This window comes from Myodes glareolus, chromosome 22 (assembly GCF_982192425.1).
Source record: "Myodes glareolus chromosome 22, mMyoGla1.1, whole genome shotgun sequence".
Lineage (NCBI taxonomy): Eukaryota > Metazoa > Chordata > Mammalia > Rodentia > Cricetidae > Myodes > Myodes glareolus.
Window position 1 is genome coordinate 22,614,113 of NC_142047.1, and position 21,679 is coordinate 22,635,791.

A 21,679-nucleotide genomic window follows, 5' to 3' on the forward strand; every position below is an offset into this window, starting at 1 on the left:
ATCATCATTTATCATGGCATTTTCCCACTTCCCAAGTCCCATGTCAGCCACTACATCCTAATTTTTAGCTTTATTAATCATAAAAGAAGATCTGAGTCATTCAGCTCAGAGGCAAACTACTTGCAACTTACAGGAGCACAGTTCGGGGGGTTTTACCCCACTGTCGGACCTTTCCTATTTTTGTCCCTCACAACCCCAATTTTTATTTATTGGGCCACTGGCAGTCAGCCCTGAAGCCCTAGTTTCTTCAGAAACTGTATTCATCATAGTCAAGATCCTTGCTGTTTCAGTATAAATTAGAAACTTTTGCCAAGTTTTCTAATAAGGCAAAAAAAAAAAACTTCTGCGTTTTTCCTAAATTTCTCCAATTCTTTTATCAGTCAGGTTTTTTCCCATGTCTTACTTTGCAGCTTTAATGCCTCCCTGTTCTATCAGTTCAGGAGGACTCATATTATCATACATCATATCCATCTTTTCAGAAGCCACTGGGAAGGAAGGAGAAAAAGAACATGAAGAACAAGTACAGTAGTAGTATTGCTATAACCAGAATCATCTGTAATTGCCAAATGCATATATAGATGCCATAGAAGTGGTCCTCGTGGCACAAAGGCTGCCCGACTCCACAAACGTGGCAAATCTATCACTGGTAAGTTAGTGGAAAGAGGAAAATTATGCAAAAGAAATGAAAAATGTACTTATTAACATTAAGTTCTCTGTTGTACGCTTTTATATTGTTTAGTGTATACTTGTATATTGATTTTTGAAGCTATCATAATACATTTTTCATGTTTTCTTAGTATTTCATTTTTCCTTTTCAAACCACAACCTCTGTAAAAACATACCATCTTGGGTTAGTCATGTGATTCATTAATAACTATCAGGTATCCTGTGAAAGCCTCGTTATATTATTCAAACACACGTGTCACCTGGCTTTTCTTCAGTCTGTGTAATGAATACTTGATGCTCATTGCCAATATGTGCCCACTGTTTTTAATGGCCGAATGCGTTTGGGAAATGCTGAACACAGAGTATTAAGCATGTTTGTTCACTACAGGTCATTCTCAGAGTTTTTCCTATGCTAGTGTTCACTCTGAGTGTGCAACGAGTGGATACAGTAAATAGTTGATCAAATATGATCAGGTGCAGTGTATTGTAATGCTACTGTGTGCAAAGCACTAGGCTCAATCCTGGGCACAAAGAAGAAAGACTGATTGTCCAAGGAAGCACTTTTGTTTCATCATGAGGGTCGCTTTTCCCTGGAGATGCTCATTTTTCTCGAGTTCCAGTGAGGGCACAAATATGCAGTGAATGAGAAGCATCTTCATTTAGCTTATGAACACAAGAAGGATTTATGTACAATACAGGGTATAGACGATGTCACATGGGAGAGGAGCAAACCATGTAATGGTTGGCTGACATCTCATGAGTTTGTTAATACTCACATGCAAGTGTCCACCCTTGAAGTATCAGTGCCCTGAGACTCGAGGGCCTAACCCTGGATTTACATACATGCAAGTCTAGTAGAATTGGTTATTTGATGGTGGAGCCAAAGGTGGTTATGACTCCACAATTTTATATATTTGTAGGTTTGCATGTTTTCATACTTTTCTTGGTCCAGTAAGCATCTTAGTGGCCAACGAACATAATCAAACACTCCTTTCATCAGTGTATATATCAAACAGTCATGACACACTTGTTACAGACATTCCTATTAACCTCAGGAAGACGGTGTGAAGAGCAGTTCTTGATCCAAGCACTTTGGAAATTGAGGAAAATTCATGAAACGTTCATGCCTAGAGTAATTTGTGGCACAGCTTTCCCTTCTGATTTTTCAGCTCCATTTTTGAGGCCACCTTTCCATTATCACTGCATTATCAGACTATTGCCTTCCCTCATCATTCTGCCGTCCTCCTTGCAAGTCTCCACGTCACAGAAGACTCACAGCACTTTTGAAGACTGCTCAGTGTGGCTTCTTCTGATTGCTTATATGGGTCCCATCATACTCCTAAGGAATTAGTAAAGTCTTCAGGTTATAGTTTTCTTTGTTCAGTTTTAAATGCCATTATATAATTTCAAGCTCTTTAGAGATGAGTTAGACCTGGGACCAAGGTGTAGCTGGCAGAACACATGCCTAATGTGGTCAAGGCCCTAGACTCCATTCATAACATTCATAGCGCAGCAAACTGGATAAAATAAAAAAGAAGAAAAATTAAAGTTGTAGAAAATATGTAACTTTCCAGGTTCCGTGAAACATTGCTTTAATTCACACACTAGTGAAACATGGGTAGATCTCTGTGCTAGGTTGCACAGCAAGGCCCCACTTTTTAAAAAAAACCATACATATGCAAATAACTACTTCTTAGAGATGAGGAAGTCATAACGTAAGAAAGTTAATTCACCAATAATTCAGACTGCAGTTTCTGATGCTATGATACAGTAGCAGTATTATCACAGCTGCCCAGTATTCCTTAATGAAAACCATTTACTGTGTCATCCAAGATCTCATCTGACAAGCATGCTACATTGTTACAGGAAAGTGATGGAGATTTGCAGAGTCAAGTAGGAAGCAGGCCACCAGGATCCCATCTGGAGGATGATGGTAGAAGTATGATGGTACAGACGGGTACCACTCAAAGACCAGGTTGTGTTCCTTGTCCTGGGAGCTTGCACTGCATCATCAGATCCCTCAGTTCAGTCTTCTTTAGCCCTTGCTCATTTGCAGCAGGACTTTATGAATAAAGGACTCGGGGTCAGGATTTAAGTTGTCATCCAGCAGACTGGGGACAATTAGTCTACAAACCAGTTCTGGATTACTGGCCAGGTCTCAGTAGTGCTGGGAGACAAGTTACTTTGGTGTTCAGTATCCTGAATATCCCATTGAACCAATAATTAAGTCCTAGTTACTGTTCCGTTACTGTGATGAAAGGTCATAAACAAGGAACTTTGAAAGAAAGTGATGGGCAAGATTTGTTAACCAGTTATCTTTAAGAGGTTGGACCAGGCTGGGCAGTGGTGGTACATGCCTTTAATCCCAGTACTTGGGAGGCCGAGGCTGGTGGATCTCTGTGAGTTCGAGGTCACCCTGGTCTACAAGAGCTATTTCCAGGACAGGTTCCAAAGCAACACAGAGAAACCCTGTCTTTAAAAAACCAACAGAAAGGGGTGGGGCCAACTTGGGGTGTTACTTTTTGGGACCCAGAGAAAAATGGTGGATGGCCCAGGTGCTCGCTCTCTCTGTGGTTCCCTTGCAGCACAGCTGAGTTTGAACTTCTCGTTCCTGTTTCATGAATTTTCTCCTTATAATAAGTAAAAATATGATTGTTTTATCTCTTAGCTAGCCTGGTTATCTTTTTTATTATTATTAAAAAGTTTCCACCTCCTCCCTACCTCCCATTTCCCTCCCCCTCTTCCCACTCCCCTCCCCCTCCCTCTCCAGTCCAAAGAGCAGTCAGGGGTCCCTGTCCTGTGGGAAGTCCAAGGTCCTCCCCTCTCCATCCAGGTCCAGGAAGGTGCACAACCAAACAGACTAGGCTCCCACAAAGCCAGTACATGCGGTAGGATCAAAACCCAGTGCCATTGTCTTTGGCTTCTCAGTCAGCCCTCATTGTCCGCCACGTTCAGAGAGTCCGGTTTGATTCCATGCTTTTTCAGTCCCATTTCAGCTGGCCTTGCTGAGCTCCCATTAGATCAGCCCCACCGTCTCAGTGGGTGGGCGCACCCCTTGCGGTCCTCCTGAACATGAGGAGAACTCATGTTCTCCCTCTTTCTGCTCCTCATTTGGGCCTAGGGAGTTCAGTTCCGTACTCCAATGTGGGTTTCTGTCTGTATCTCCATCCATTGCCAGATGAAGCTTCTATGGTGATATGCAAGATATTCATCAGTGTGGCTATGGGACAATGCCACTTCAGGTTCCCTCTCCTCAGCTGCCCGAGGAACTAGCTGGGGACAACGCCATGGACAACTGGGAACACCTCTAGAGTCAAGTCTCTTGCCAACCCTAAAATGGCTCCCTTAATTAAGATATCTTCTTCCCTGCTCCCATATCCACCCTTCCTCCATCCCAACCATCCCATTCCCCCAGGGTCTCCCCATCCTCCCTCCTCACTTTTCTCTCCCCATGTCCCCTTACCCCCACCTCACCCCTGTGGAGGGCCGGACCACATTCTCCATTGCTTCTAAGAACAAAGGTAGAGATTGACCTCTGTGACCCCAAGGTGTGGCGGCACACGCCTTTAGTCCTGATGCCTGGGCGGCAGAGGCAGATTGACCTCTGTGACCTCAAGGCGTGGTAGTATACGCCTTTGGTCCCAATGCCTGGGAGGCAGAGACAAGCAGATCTCTGTGAGTTCAAGGTGATGTAGCACACGCCTTTAATCCCAGCGCACGTGCTTGGTAACTCTCTACCGCTGCGTCCCTGCCTACTCCCGAGGCATCATCTGGGATAATGGGCAGTGAACCAATCAAAGAGTGACACGTCCAAAGCAGGGTCTGTTTCCTATATAAGGGATGGGTTCCATCTTATCTGGGTCTCCGCCATGTTGGCTGATGCCCGCTCTCCCAAGGGGCATTAAAGCTTTACTACAGAAGGATCCTATGTGTACCGCGTGGTTCTTGCTGGCGAGACGGTAGTGCGGGACATCTGGTGCCGATACCCGGGAAGAAGAAGAAAAAGAAAAACTTTGCACCGCCGGAGACCCCTTGGACACAAGGAGGATTCAGAACTGTAGGCATGCGTGCTCAGAGAGGTACGTTCTAAAGTCCAGAGAGCATATCAGAAACTGAGCAGCAGTGGGAGGTTGTGCGCACACCCAGATAAGTTAAAAAGGACCCTCCGGTAAAGAATGGGGGAGACAGAAAAAAAATAAGTTAAAAAGGACCCCCCGTGATTTTAAAAAAGTAAAGATGGGGGAGAAGGCTGATTTACAAGGTCAAAAGCTTTATGTTATGTTATATGTGTTGTCTTTTGTGTACTGGATAGGAGAAAGATATTTAAACTTAGAAACTGCTAAGGATATGATGTTTTGGGAAAGAGGTTCTGTTTTTGTCTCCACAGAAAAGGAGAGCCTAAGGGTGTACTTGGGATTTATGTGGTTTGAATCACCGAGACCTCCTGAAATGTTGTAGTGTATACCCCTGAAATTCAGCGGCCCAATAACAGCAGGAAGCAGCCAGAGAGACTAAACGACGCCCAAATTCCCTAAAAGATTAAATGAGGTCCTTGCAGAGCAGTAAGCCTGCTTCTCTGAGTTCAGCTTTGCTCCGTACACCGGTTTGGGCGCGGAATGGGTGCAGCTGGGACTGGAGGGCGGCTGGAGTGGAGCTTTGCTCTGTGGCTATGGTAGGGAGCACGTTGCGCCGGCTCAATTGGTGCGGCTCGGTTGGTGCCTGGCCTGGAGGGTATCACAGCTATACCGAAAATGAGAACGGTGCCACAAGCTGCCAGGCCAGAAGGCTTACAATGTACCTAAAACTGTGAGGGTCTCTGAGGGTAAAATGGCTCTGGTTCCATTTGGCTATGCTAAACGATGCTGACTTCAGGCAGGGCTGGTCGTATTTATCATAATAAAGGCGCAATTAAGGTTTAAATGCAGTAAACAGGCAGTACCGTATTACATCTACATAGTGCGACTTAAGTTTTTAAGAACTGCTTAGCATTTTAAGAACTCAAGTCCTCCTAAAAGATTGCTGTGTATACGCTTGGCTTGTCTGGTGTTTCAGGATCCGCAGGGAGGTGGATGCGAAGGGCCTTTGGATTTTGGGGTGATTGGGTCGTTGGCTGGATCTGTGAGAGTTTACAGCCGCTTTTGCTGTGGCACAGGTGTTGAGAGTTGGCTAGTAGGGAAGCGGCCCTGTTCGCCGCCTCTCCCATTGGCCCCTTGAGCCGCAGGCTCTGGCGCGGACCTTGAGTTATTGCCGGCCTGTGCAGCCTTGGTCTGGGTGTCGGCTCCCGCCACACTCCGCCACCAACACAGCCTCAGACCTCAGAGAACGAGGCTAGCCCCGCGGGGAAGGCAGGGGCGCCTGGGGGTGGAGCCACCACTTCTTGGCTTGGGACACAGGGAGCTGCGCAGCGAGCAGGCCCAGGGCCACACACAGCCCTTGGATGACTGGCGGGCTCTGGAGCCCGAGGCCACCGTACCAGTAAGAAATACGGGAGCCAATAAATCTTAAATCTAATATCAACAAACAGGGCCTGGGTTTTTCCTAGGCGCCACTGGGGCAACACGGCCCATACTGTAAAAAACAGAGATCCCCATATGGGTTCCCCAATGGCCACGTCATCTTAGGACTCCAGGCTGGAAACAGGAAAACGGTTTTCTCATATTTTTAAAACAATAATCTCATCTGTGCCAGATTTAAAATGGTTTAATTCTAAGGCCTACTATAATGACACAGACAAACAAGATTGCTCTTTAGAACAGAGACCTATAGGTCTCTAAGTTCAAGACCAGCCTACTTCCAGTACTGACTATGCTAAATTTTTACACTGAGTTTTTTAATACTCTTAAATGTTATTTTGGGAGAAGAGTTTGTTTGTTTTTTTCTAGAAATGCTACTATTCATGCTGTGGATTCATCTGTCCAGAGGCCTGAGGACAAAGCCTCTGCTATGGAGCTGTCTGGCCTGATTGCTGCGGAGCTGGCGGGTTCCTGAGGGATGGTCCAGCTCCTGCCCTTGGTCTGTCAGTTATTGCTATGCTGTTGTTGCTGTACATTGCAATGTTATTGTTGCTGTGCCATTGCTATGCTGCTGGATTTCCCCTTGATTTGTCAGTTATTGCTTGCTATCAGTTTCCCTTATCCTGTCAGTTATTTCTGCTAAACACTATGGGTATCTTCAAGATAGGTTACAAAATGCCATGGTTATTTAAATTAAAAATTGGATAAATATCTATTTAAACAAAAAGGGGGGGAATAATAAAGGAACTGCCCCCGATGCCAAGAATGGCCATCGCCATGGCTCTGTTCACCATAAATTTTTTAAATCTGGATGATAATGGCCAAAATGCTACAACACGACATTGTTCGGATCCGCAGCGGCCCAAAGATTTGGTTAAGTGGAAAGATGTGCTTTCTAATGAATGGAAAGGCCCGGATCCCATCTTATTGAGATCCAGGGGAGCTGTTTGTGTCTTCCCACAGGATCAAGAAAGCCCATTCTGGCTGCCAGAGTGATTGACCCGAACAGTGAAGAGTGATCCACAACACACGGATTCGTCTGAGGACCTGGCTGCTGTTCCTCCTGCCATTTTGCAGATGGATGACAGAGCACCGATGGAGGACACTCTCAGCTTTCCCGAAGCTGTTACCAGTCAGCCATAGGATGGCGGTGTTTCCTCGACTTTTTACAACCAATATGACTCTGGGGCCCCTCATACCATCCTAGAGATGATTTATAAGCCTGGCCGTAGGACTCCAGTCCTGGGCCGTATCCCTCATTCCCCTACTTCAAAGAATGGGTGGGGGTGGAAATGTTTTGGAACAGTCCTATGCTATGGATTAGTGTTTCTCCTCTGGATGGTCTGCTGACTCAAATCCCAAAATCGTAGGGACAAAGTGGTTATTGCACAAGCGCTGGCTGCCCTGGAACAGGGGCCTCTACTGATGTGTGGTTATTTATGTTAAAGCAGTAAGGTTTAAGCCAACCAGCTCCTGCACCCCTAGGACTGTGGTCCATTGCACAGGGTGGAGTGCTTGGCTTAGCTAGCCCTGAAGGTTGTCGAGCTGAAGAGCATCGCACAGAGAATGGCCCTCTCTGAGAGATAAGTCGCTCTGCTTAAGGGTTTCCTGCCGTATATTCCCTTTCCCAGAAAATTGGCAGAGGGCAGGCCGGATAGGTTCCAGGTGTCATGAGCCTAGGGACAGATTCCGTGCAAGCCCATTGTAATGTTTTCATTTTGGGAAGTGCGACCTCTATCTTTACCTTCCTAGGGAGTTGCCTTTCTGCAAAGAAGTAAAAAAAGGGGGATATGTGGAGGGCCGGACCACATTCTCCATTGCTTCTAGGAACAAAGGTAGAGATTGACCTCTGTGACCCCAAGGTGTGGCGGCACACGCCTTTAGTCCCAGCGCACGTGCTTGGTAACTCTCTACCGCTGCGTCCCTGCCTACTCCCGAGGCATCATCTGGGATAATGGGCAGTGAACCAATCAAAGAGTGACACGTCCAAAGCAGGGTCTGTTTCCTATATAAGGGATGGGTTCCATCTTATCTGGGTCTCCGCCATGTTGGCTGATGCCCGCTCTCCCAAGGGGCATTAAAGCTTTACTACAGAAGGATCCTATGTGTACCGCGTGGTTCTTGCTGGCGAGACGGTAGCGCGGGACACACCCCCACCTCCAAGATCCCATTTTTTGTCTGGCAATCTAGTCTACTTCCAATATCCATGAGGATAACTATATGTTTTTCTTTGGGTTCACCTTCTTATTTAGCTTCTCTAGGACCACGAATTATAGGCTCACTGACCTTTATTTATGGCTAGAATCCACTTATGGGTGAGTACGTACCATATTCATCTTTTTGGGTCTGGGTTACCTCACTCAGAATAGCGTTTTCTATTTCCATCCATTTGCATGTAAAATTCAAGATGTCATTGTTTTTTACCACTGAGTAGTACTCTAATGTGTATATATTCCACACTTTCTTTTTCCATTCTTCCACTGAAGGGCATCTAGGTTGTTTCCAGGTTCTGGCTATTACAAATAATGCTGCTATGAACATAGTTGAACAAATGCTTTTGTAGTATGATAGGACATCTCTTGGGTATATTCCCAAGAGTGGTATTGCTGGATCCTGGGGTAGGTTGATCCCAAATTTCCTGAGAAACCACCACACTGATTTCCAAAGTGTTTTCACAAGTTTGTATTCCCACCAGCAATGCGTGAGTGTACCCTTTACTCCACATCCTCTCCAGCAAAGGCTATCATTAGTGTTTTTGATTTTTGCCATTCTGACAGGTGTAAGATGGTATCTCAGAGTTGTTTTGATTTGCATTTCCCTGATCGCTAAGGAGGTTGAGCATGACCTTAAGTGTCTTTTGGCCATTTGAACTTCTTCTGTTGAGAATTCTCTGTTCAGTTCAGTGCCCCGTTTTTTAATTGGGTTAATAGCATTTTAAAGTCTAGTTTCTTGAGTTCTTTGTATATTTTGGAAATCAGACCTTTGTCTGATGTGGGGTTGGTGAAGATCTTCTCCCACTCAGTAGGTAGCCTTTTTGTCTTACTGACAGTGTCCTTTGCTTTACAGAAGCTTCTCGGTTTCAGGAGGTCCCATTTATTCAATGTTGCCCTTAATATCTGTGCTGCTGATGTTATACGTAGGAAGTGGTCTCCTGTGTCCATGCATTGTAGAGTACTTCCCACTTTCTTCTTTCAGGTTTCTCTTCTATCAGGTTCAGTGTGTTCAGATTGATATTGAGGTCTTTAATCCATTTGGACTTGAGTTTTGTGCATGGTGATAGATATGGATCTATTTTCTTTCTTCTACAGGTTGACATCCAGTTATGTCAACACTATTTGTTGAAGATGCTTTCTTTCTTCCATTGTATACTGTTAGCTCCCTTGTTGAAAATCAGGTGTTCATAGGTTTGTGGGTGAATATCCGGGTCTTCTATTCAATTTCATAGGTCGACTTCTCTGTTCTTATGCCAATACCAAGCTGTTTTCAATACTGTAACTCTGTAATAAAGTTTGAAGTCAGGGATGGTAATGCCTCCAGAAGTTCCTTTATTGTATAAGATTGTTTTGGCTATCCTGGGTTTTTTTTGTTTTGTTTTTCCATATAAAGTTGATTATTGTTCTCTCAAGGTCTGTGAAGAATTTTGATGGGATTTTGATGGGGATTGCATTGAATCTATAGATTGCTTTTGGTAGAATTGCCATTTTTACTATGTTGATCCTCCCAATCCAAGAGCAAGGGAGATCCTTCCATTTTCTGGTATCCTCTTCAATTTCTTTCTTCAAAGACTTATTGAGCTAACTTCTATAGTTGGCACCCAGTTCCTGGGTCTTGGGTGTTCACCGTTTCTAGCTATCCATAGTCAGGCTCCATGTCATTCATTTGGGTATAGAATTCTCATGCGGCAGATCTGAGAACCCATTAGCTGCAGTCCTTCATATTTTCTCATTTTAACATCTGATCTGGTTTCTGGGTCCAGTTATTTTCTGTGCAGCAAAACTCAGGCTTACCCAGGTGTCTATGTTCACCCTTCCTAACTTGCTATTCTTGTGCTTGTGTGGCTTCTGACCAATCAGGGACTTCCACAGAGCACACAGTCGGTGATTTATACTAAATAACTATTTTTAATCTGAGCATATCTTTAGCTAAATTTGATTTTGCTAAAATCAAATTCAAACCAGCCACATGGCTAGAAATGTGTTGTGACACCAACTGGCAGGTAACAGTTTTTGCACCTACTCCAGCTCAAATTCAACCACAGGTAAGATTTATAATTTAAGATATAAACTATAAATTATGACATAAAAGAGCAAGATAATGGAAAATTTAACAATCTAGGAGTTCAATAGCTTTTTTACTTATAACATATACAATTTTATGCAAGGTTTATATGATTTCCCTCCTACATTCCTCTATTTGATTCTGGGGATTACCTTCTTCTTTCACATTTTCTCCTTAAAAACATGGTTTGATAATAAGATCAAGAATGAAGCACTTTCAGAAATGATACATTCTTTACAGACTGATAATGACCAACTAAAATGGGAAATTCAGCACTCTGGAGAAGGATACAACCAATTTGACAAACAAAACCCAGTCAATGACTGAGGGTGCTGAGACATTGTCTGAGAGAATTCATTCTGTTGAATGTATTAATTACAATTATATAATTAATTGTAATTATATCTGTCAAAGAGTTATGATAGACTGACAGATATAATGTCTCTCCAGGAAGGTAATGAGCATGCTATAAAGATTATGTCCAAGGATGAGATGTTATCTTTACTGGAAAGACTGTGAAGTTTTTCCAGTAATCCTCAATGTGGGCATTAGAAAAGAACTCTGGATAGGAGATCCAGACTTTCCAAAAGGCAGTGGTAAGAAATATTTGAAAAGATTGAGGAACTTGTTGAATTTGATGACCAGGGACAAAAGGTACAAAGACAACATGTAGCCTCATCAGTACGTACCAAACTCTGGGATAGCTAACTCAGAGTTCTACCTGCCTTTCTGGTGATATCATCAGAAAGAGCATCTGGCACTAAATACTCTAAGGTAGTCAAAGAATGTACATGGGAGCCCGTATGTATGACTTATCTAAAGGAAATAAAACAAGCAATTGTATCTTATGGAATACAATCATCTTTTGCTAAGGAAATGGCCAAAGGTGAGCTCCAAGCAACAAAGCAGCACCACAAGACTGGATTCAGCTAATATCAGTGGTCCAAAAAATGGACGTCACTTGCTTTGAAAGTGTTATTTGGGAGAAGAAGCAAAAATTTTAGAGCAACGGGGAAAAGCAAAAGGACTTGAGATTTCCCAAGATCAAATTCTGGGCGAGGGACTTTACTCTGTCCTCAGGGTCAGGCTCTTTACGATGAACACACCTGTTCCTATGTAGCACAGCAGCTTTAAATGCTTGAGACAGGAATCAGGAGCAGAGAGGAGAATTGAATCATATATTAGAGTTAAACAGGGTCAGAGAGAACCCTAGGGACTTTTTACAAAGATTAACTAAGGCGATTCAAATAGGGGTAACAGACCCAGATGCTAGATTTGTACTAATTGAATCTTTACCTATTGAGAATGCCAACTAAGAATGCAAAAAGATCCTTGGGCATTTAAAGGTCAATCAGTACCAATGGATGAATGGATCTTGCATACTAAGAAAGTTGAGACACTTGACTATAGTACTGAAGCTTGGGTAGGAGAAGCAATTTCCAAAGGCTTGTACCAAATGTTATAATTGTGGTAGAATAGGACGTCTGAGAAGGAATTGTAAATAGGGATGCCTAGGAATCATGTCTCCTCTGGGAATGGCAAGAATAGGAGGACTCAGCCTTCAGGTGTATATAGGAGGTGTGGCAAAGGGCAACAGTGGATCCATGTATGTAGGTCAACAAAAGAGAGACAGGGTAACCTGATACCATCAGGAAACAGGAGTCCATCACAATCCCTCCAGGGAAGGGATCTTCCCTCAGTCAGAAGGCCTTTTACTGTACTTAGGAAAGAAAGATTACCACAATCCAAAGTCACCACACTGTGGGGCCTTGGGGTATTGCTTTCTGATTTCCAGCAAAATGGCAATAGATTGACAGATTGGGAAGACATGAGCAATGTGCCAGAATCATTTTTTCCACTTTTCTCTTCTTTCCTGGTTTTGGTAGTCTTGTAATGTGGCCCAGGATGGCTTCAAACTCATAATACCCTGATTTAGCCTTCCAACTGCTGTAATTATAGCTGTGCGCCTCATCAGGTGACACTTCGCTTCTCTATAGCAGAAACAACCTAAGATTAATCTTTAAAAACCAGATTATCCTTAGAGAGAAAGGGTGGATCAAGAAATCATTTTCTCAGATGCACATGCTATGCTAAACTTTACAGTGAACTATTTTAAATAATTGCCATCGTGGTGACATTCATGGAGAGGAAGAATGACAGCCACACAGATGCTATCTACCCCTTAGTTGACTTACACTGTCTTCTGTCTCAGTCAAAAGGCCAATGAATTTAATCAGAGGAAACAGACTCTGAAACTGGGAGCTGGGAACTGTGACTCAGTAGTAATATCTTGCCTAGCATGAGAATGTAAATAAGTTTTGTCCACAGGGTCATGAGAAAATAATAATAAAATGCATTTGAAGAGAAAGAAGTGAGAACCCCTAGAGACTTTGGAAAGGGAACCATGAGGGGAGTTTGACCCACCGGTGTAAAGTTATCACAAGTAGGGCACAGTGGGTCATGCCTGGGATCACAGCACTCAGTGGGTGAAGGAAAGGATTGGGAACTCAGTTACCTCAAGCTACATGGTCAGAGTTCCAGGCTAGCCTGGGTTACATGAGACAATGTTTCGAAAGAAAATAAAAGTATAGTAATTAATTCAATGTTGTACTGAGGCAAGAATGCATTAACAAATGAAACCAAAGAGTGGCCAGGAATAATCCTGCATTTCATGAAACTGACTAAGATAAAAACAAACTAGTTTTACAAGAGAGGCTTTGGGCAACAGAGGCGGCCCGGTGGTTGAGAGTGCACAGTGACCTGAGTTCAGTTCCCAGCACCCAATTTCAGGCAGCCCACTGCCACCAGAAAAGTCAGTACCAGAGTATGCAGAGCCTTCTGGACTCTTCGGGAACCAGCACTCATGTGTACGCCCCCATACAGACACACATGCTTACATGTAATTTAAAAAAAAGAAAGAAAGACTAAATCCTCAAAAATTAAAAGCCTACTGAGAAAAATAAGAGAAGAAAGTTGTTTTAAAACTTCAAATGTATCCTGAAAGTCCACAATGTCAAAAGATAAATCTCTGCTTAAGAACTTCCATATTTGCCAGATGTGGTGGCTCACACCTTTAATGGTAGCAAATGCAAGGTTGAAGTGTTGAATTGTTGTAAGTTTGAGGCCACCCTGGTCAACATAGTGGGTTCTAGAACAGCCACAGCTACTTAGTGAGACCTTCAATATCCAAAGAAAATGTCAAGATCCCTTTAAGAAAACAGTGATAAAGGTATATACCTCTCTGACCTCAGGGTAGTAGACTATTGCTTCGATACCATGAAGGCTATTCTTGGTTATCAACTTGATTACATATGGAATGCACCATAATCCAGAAATTAAGGCACACTCGTTATAAGTTTCTTGAGGCAAGAAGATAACAAGCCTTTGATCTGGATCTTGAAACCAGAATACACATGCCTTTAATCCAGGCCTTGGTGCTGGAAGGCACACTTTTAGGCTTGGCCACATCTTCTGCTGGAAGCCTATATAAGAAAAATGGAAGAAGGAAGTGGTCATTCTTCGCCTACCTGCCCTCACCTTGTCAACATATTCATTTCATGGGACTGAGAAGCTATTAGATTGCAACATGAGGGGGGCCGGCTTGTTTGTGTTTCTGTCCTGGCTGACCATCCCCCAGCTGTTTAGTCCCAGAGAAAAATCACACAAAGGACTCTATAAGTTATAAAGCTGATTGGCCCTTTAGGTCAGGCTACTTATTAGCTAACTCTCACATCTTGATTAACCCATTTTTCTGATCTATGTTAGCCATGTGGCTCAGTACCTTTTTCAGTGGGGCAGCTCACATCCTGCTGCTTTGGTGATCTGGGCAGGAGTGGGAGGAATCAACTTCCTCCTCCCCAGAATTCTCCTGCTCTCCTTACATCATTCCACTTCCTGTCTGGTTTTCCCGCCTACACCTCCTGCCTGGCCAATCAGCGTTTATTTAAAACATGATTGACAGAATACAGAATTCTCCCGCACCACTTCCCCCTCTTCCCCCTCTTTAAAAAAAAAAAAAAAAAAAAAGGAAAATATCCATAGTTCATTTTGGGGGAATGTGGGCGTAGTATTCCAGGCTACTTCCAGCTGGTTGGGGGCGCTGATAATCTTATGGAGACCTAAAGAAAATTTAGAGTTATGATCAAGTCCTGACTGAAGTATCCTGTGAGTCTTGATCATCTCAGGCAGCAGTCTTGAACCTGTTCTGGATGAAGAACTCAGACATCTGGGCCATCTGTTCCTACCAGAGATTGCTCAAGTGGTCTCTCTTGGTCAAAGATGATTTTTCTTAATTCTGAATAAATTCACAGCCTCTCATTTTCTGTGGAAACAAAAACAAAATATCTTCTCCAAAGTAACATACCTTTTGACTTCAATTCTGAAGCCAAGGTATTTTCAAAATACCTATCTTGGATTAATTTTGCAGCATTTATAAGCAAGTATCTTTTGGCAGCTGTTGCTCCATCCTCAGCAATTAAACAATTCAAAGAGAGCATACTAGCATACAGTATCAAGATTCCCTGTGTAGTTTCCATCTTTATGTGACTTTATTTTAACCTCTATTTCTTTTATTTTTACATTTAACTTTTGGCTTTTTGAGACAGGTTCTCTGCATATCTTTGTCCTGGAATTCTCTCTGTAGACCAGGCTATCCTTGAACTCCCAGAGATCCATCTGTCTCTGCCTCCCAAGTGCTGGGATTAAAGGTGTGTACCACCAAATCCAACTACTCTCTTTATTTCTTTTTATTTTAAGGCTTTAAACCTTTTTTCTTTCAAGCCTGCATACATTTTTAACACACTGTAAACCATTTAGAGGTTTTCTTACTCTTTGAATCTCTCTTTACTGGATATCTCTCTTTTTTTGACCATATGGGTCTTTAATTTGCTAAGGAATATGGAGAAGACAACAGTCAAAAGCTCCTAATGTGTTTGAAGGTCCTTGCCAGGAAGCAAGCTGCAACATTGTATCCATAGTCCAGACTGCCTGCTTGAAAGTCAAGAGTTTTCCCTGACAGGACGGCCCAGACAGCCTGCATTTTAAAATAGTGCAGCTTTTTTCCTGCTACGGCTGAAAACTGAAATGCTTTAGTCTAGTCTTTCCCAAGCTTTCTCAGGCTTTCTGTGGATGCAGTTATTCACGTGGGTGCCATTCTGTAACATGAGGGGGACCGACTTGTTGGGGTTTTTGTCCTGCCCAGTTCCCCCAGCTGTTTAATCCCAGAGAAAAAACCACACAAAGGACTCTATAAATTATAAAACTGATTGGCCCATTAGGTCATGCTACTTATTAGCTAACTCTTACATCTTGATTAACCCATTTTTCTGATATAGTTGGGCGCCATTATGTAACATGAGGGGGCCTGTTATTTGAGTTTTTCTGTCCCTCCTGGCCCCTCAGCTATTTAGTCCCAGAGAAAAATCACACAAAGGACTCTATAAGTTATAAAGCTGATTGGCCCTTTAGGTCAGGCTACTTATTAGCTAACTCTCACATCTTGATTAACCCATTTTTCTGATCTATGTTAGCCATGTGGCTCAGTACCTTTTTCAGTCGGGCAGCTCACATCCTGCTGCTTTGGTGATCTGGGCAGGAGTGGGAGGAATCAGCTTATTCCTCCCCAGAATTCTCCTGCTCTCCTTACATCATTTCCACTTCCTGTCTGGTTTTCCCGCCTACACCTCCTGCCTGGCCAATCAGCGTTTATTTAAAACATGATTGACAGAATACAGAGAATTCTCCTGCACCATTAGATCCTTGAACTTTCCATTCCTAACTACTCATTGTTGGACTACAGCCTGTAAGTTATTCCAATAAATTCACACACACACACACACACACACACACACAGAGAGAGAGAGAGAGAGAGAGAGAGAGAGAGAGAGAGAGAGAGGGAGGGAGGGAGGGAGAGAGAGAGAAATATCCCATACGTCCTGTAACTCTAGAGAACCCACACTAACACAAATATCAACAATACATAACAGTGTTAGGCATGTTGGTACAGGCCTATGTTTTATGGAAGTACTGGGGAAACAGAGGTAGGAATATTTTTGGCATTTTTGAGGTCAAATTTGTCTACATAGCAAGTTCCACCATAGCTAGGGCTGCATAGTAAAACTGTGCCTTGACAATAAAGCTTAAATAAAATAATTGATCCATTTGAACAAATGAAAATAAATTCAGTTTATCAAGAAATATTGTTTTCAAATGTCAAAACACAAGCTATAAACTGAAAGAATTATGTTTGCAATGTAACAGCCTACAGACTAATCTGAAGACTACACTAAAAATGAAAACTCACACATCAGTGAGAGGCAAAGACATGAGTAAAAATTTAGTTCCAAAACCAAATTCCTGTGAAGATGTGAAAAGATTCTCTCTCATATGATGTGGGAAGTTCTTCTGTATATGTGTTGCTTTTATTGGTCAATGAATAAAGAAGCTGTTTTTGACCAATGGCTTAACAAAATATAGCAAGGCTGGAGGACATAGAGAGAGAGAATAGGCAGAGTCAGGGAGATGCCATGTAGCCACCAGAGGAGTAGGATGTGAGCTGCCAGCTGGAACCTTGCCACTAGGCCACGAGCCTTGTGGTAAATATAAAAGAAAGGAAGTGAGTAAATTTTAGATGTAAGAACTAGCTAAGAATATGCTTAAGCTATTGGCCAAAGAGTATTGCAAATAATATAGTTTCTGAGTGATTTTTTTTCAGGTCTGGGCAACCAAGAACAATGATGTCTCAAATGAAATTTGTTAATCAGAAGCAATTTGACAATAAGTGAAACGCTCATTTATAAACTAATTTTTAAAGGAAAAAATATAAACAGTGAAACAAGGTGGTGTAATTGTACACGCTGTATCCCCAAATCTAGGGAGGTAGAGACATGAAGATTCAGGTTTCACTCCACGTTTGCACAGAGAAAGTTTAAGGCCCGCCTCGACTGCAGAGTGAGGTCCTTTCTCAAACACTATAAAATTAACAGGGTGACTTGATTGACATCATAAGAAAGCTTTAACCCTAGGTGAACTCAGGGAGTGATCTATGGTTTTATTTTCTATGTGGCATTAATAAATGGAAATAAAGAAAATCTAAAACAAAGTCACAAGCAAACATTACCACCAAGTCTCAGGAAAAAAAAAATCATTTTTTGAGTTAGTACCTTTTATGTGAATGAAATAATAATAACCGAGAATAAAGTCTACCATATGAGCAGTTTAAGGAGGCAGAGAGAGGGCACACTGGTTAAGAGCACTCATTGTTCTTGCAGAAGACCTGGGGTTGTTTTCTTCCAGCACCCACATGGCCCCATCTGTAACTCAAGTTCCTGAAGATCCAGTGACCTCTTCTGGCAGTTTTAGGTACTGCAGGACTAGAGAGCTAACACCAATGCCCGTGCTTTATTAAACACTGCTCCATCCCTGCCCATGAGATGTCAATAGGGTAGCACACATAGATTGTCAATAAATTAGAAATTAACTCCGGATACAGAAATAGCAATGTCATCACATGATTATCGCTCAAAACTAACAGACAAGAAACAGTATTTTTTTTTTATATAAACTAGGCAGCCTGAACATTAGACGAGTTAGGTATAATGTCACACGTGATGCTGCACACCTGTAATCTCAGTACCTGGGAGGTGAAGGAAGGAGGATCAGGAATTGAAAGTAATCCTTATTTATAGAAAGTTCCAGTCCTGCCGGTCTCGAAGAAGACCAACAGAAGGAGGGAGAAAAGAAGGAAGAGGAGGAAGAAAGGAAAAAGATCAAAAGAAAAAAAGGGTTTGACAACACCACCTCTGAATCCACCGTGGGGCTGAAGCAGTGTCACTCCTGGTTAACCCAGGCTGCACCTGTTTTCACAAAGATTGCAAGCAAACTGTGTATACACATTCACAACACTGTTTTTCTTGGTAGTCAAGGTCACCATGTGAAGCTGCTCTCTGAGCACAGTGGTCCCTTTGAAGTGATCTTGACAAAAAGGAAAAAAAATTGAAAAAACAAGAAGAGATAATTTGATGACTTCAGGTTTTTATTCTTTTTCGTTCAACTGAGTCCGTCATGGAGTGAACTCTCAGTGGGTGAGCATTCTTTCCCCCTGCTACTTTATGAGGAACCTGCAAACACCATCGCTCATCAAAGGAGATGGACCCTTTATCAAAGGAGATGTGACAGTTAATTATACAATTATATATGTCACGTTATATAAATACCACTACACCATATAAATGACCAGGTTGGTCAAAAATAAATGTTTGATGTCCCTATCAACTGTAAACTTTTTCTCCTAATGGAAACAGTTGTCCTTTTCCATCCCAGAATACATGAAAACAGTAAAGCAGATTCCATGACCATAGTAGGAATATAAACATTTTGACTACACTCTTAAGCCAGTGACATGACATGGAGTCATACCATCTCCAACTGGTGTTCCCTTACATTCCATCTGGTATTGAAATATACTCTGTGTATCTCAGGTAGCAGAGTGACCATGGGATTTTCTGGTCCTTCCTGTACATATCCCATGGCGAGGAGAGCAGGGATTAGGGTGGTGATCAGTTCCTAGCAGAGACGTAAATAACAGCTGTCCATTCTGAACAACAAAGTGTGCTTAAATCAATATGTCTCACGAATGTCACCACACGAATCACATGCCTTACTGCTGCTTCATAGATTAGAACAAACACCCCCAGAGACAAACAAGAATCCATACAACATGAATCATGCATCTAAATGCAGTTAAGGCCGCACACATGAAATCACACATCATAACCAGAGACTGATGAAAGACTCAGGGAGTTTTGTTCTTAAAACCTTTATAGGCAGTCAAAGAGATACAATCAGAAATCATGAATTATCTTGTCAGAAATACTATCCTACGAATTCTAAGAGAAATGCAAATGATATCAGGGAAATTGGTGTAACAAGAAAGAACAATACCCCTAGTGTGTTAGGCTCTAATTTGGAAAGTGAGGGGGAAAAATAAACTATAATGAAAATGGTGAAGAATCATCTTTTCCCCTTCCCAAGCATCCTGGAATTCACACATAAGACTTTATTCATTGGGAACAGATCTAATGAGTCCAAAGAAGCCAAGATTTTTCCTTCAGCAACCGAAGGGGTGGTCTTCTTTTTGTTTAGCAGCAGATCAAGTAACTAGCTTGAATTAAAGGAATAGATTATTCCAAAATCACAATCTAAATCCTGAGCCCTACAAGGATAACACTGCACACTCCTCCAAGAGGATGAAGGGAGCTACAGAAGCTAAAATTATGGAAAAAAGAAAGTATCTTCAACAAATGGTGCTGGCGTAACTGGATGTCAACATGTAGAAGAATGCAAATAGATCCATATCTATCACTATGCACAAAACTCAAATCCAAACGGATTAAAGACTTCAATATAAACCCAACCACACTGAACCTGATGGAAGAGAAAGTGGGAAGTAGCCTTCTGGTGCGGGAGAATTGTCTGTAATCTGTCAATCATGTTTTAAATAAACACTGATTGGCCAGGCAGGAGGTGTAGGCGGGAAAATCAGACAGGAAGTGGAAATGATGCAAGGAGAGCAGGAGAATTCTGGGGAGGAGGAAGTTGATTCCTCCCACTCCTGCCCAGATCACCGAAGCAGCAAGATGTGAACTGCCCCACTGAAAAACGTACTGAGCCACATGACTAACATAGATCAGAAAAATGGGTTAATCAAGATGTGAGAGTTAGCCAGTAAGAAGCCTGACCTAACGGGTCAATCAGCTTTATAACTTACAGCCTTCAGTGCATGGGCACAGGAGACCACTGCCTAACTATAACACCAGTAGCACAGACACTGAGAGCAACAATTAATAAATGGGACCTCTTGAAAATGAGCAGTTTCTGTAAAGCAAAGGACACAGTCATAAGACAAAATGACAGCTTACTGAATGGAAAAAGACATTCACAAACCCCACATCAGACAGAGGACTGATCTCCAAAATGTATAAAGAATTTCATAAATTAGACATCAAAATTCTAGATAGTCCAATTAAAAACTTGGGGTACAGAACTTAACAGAGAATTCTCAACAAAAGAATCTCAAATGGCTGAAAGACACTTAAGAACATGTTCAACATCCTTAGCCATCAGGGAAATGCAAATCAAAACAATCCCGAGATGCCATTTTACACTAGTTAGAATGGCTAAGATCAAAAATACTAATGTAAGTGGTATTTTTGTGGAGTAAGGGGAACACTCATCCTTTGCTGGTAGGAATGCAAACTTGGACAATCACTCTGGAAATCAGTATGGCGGTTTCTTAGAAAACTGGGAATCAACATACCTCAGGACTCAGCAATACCACTCTTGGGCATATACCCAAAAGATGCTCAATCATCTACAAGAACATGTGTTCAACTATGTTCACAACAGTATTATTTGTAATAGCCAGAACCTGGAAACAACCTAGATGCCCCTCAACCAAAGAATTAATAAAGAAAATGTGGTACATTCACACAACTCAGTGGTTAAAAAAAAAAAAAAGATGACATCTTGAAATGGATGGGAGAGAAAACATCCTGAGTGAGGTAACCCAGGCCAAGAAAGATGAACATGGTATGAACTCACTCGTAAGTGGATACTAGCTGTAAAGCAAAGGATAACGAGCCTATAATCCGTGATCCTAGAGAAGCTAAGTAGCAAGGTGAATCCTAAAAGAAACATATATAGGTCCACCTGGAAAGGGAAAACAGACAGGATCGCCAGACAAAAGTGAGAGCATAGGGGTGGGGGCAGAAGAGGAAGAGTAGAGGAGAAGGAAAAGGGGAGGAGAATTTGAGGAAATGGGACAGAAAAGATATAGGAAAGACAGAGGTGAGGGCTGGGAAAGAGATTTTTTGAGTGAGGAAGCCATTATAGGGCTAACAAGATACCTAGCACTAGAGAAATCCCAGGAATCCATAAGGATGACCCCAGCTAAGACCCTAAGCAATAGAGGAGAGGGTTCCTAAACCGACCTTGCCCTGTAGTCAGATTGATGACTATCTTAAATGTCACCATATAACCTTCATCCAGCAACTGATGAAAACAGAGGCAGAGACTGCGGTGGAGCAATGGGCTAAGCTCCCAAAGTCCAGTTGAAGAGTGGGAAGAGTGAGAATAGGAGCAGACTGGTCAAGATCATGATGGGTTCACCCACTGAAACACTCTACCTGAGCTAATGGAAGCTCACCAACTCCAGCCAAACTGGG

The 21,679-nt window shown here is 42.4% G+C and overlaps 1 long non-coding RNA gene across 1 annotated transcript; it reads right to left on the reverse strand.

Moving 5' to 3' along the window:
• Positions 1–281: 281 nt before the first annotated feature.
• LOC148118476 (uncharacterized) lies at positions 282–17,862 on the reverse strand. Its single transcript, XR_015735932.1, has 3 exons — positions 14,702–17,862; positions 13,695–13,939; positions 282–2,183 (listed from the first exon to the last, which is right to left on the reverse strand). It is a non-coding gene; the product is annotated as an uncharacterized LOC148118476 (long non-coding RNA).
• Between the last annotated feature and the right edge of the window lie 3,817 nt (positions 17,863–21,679).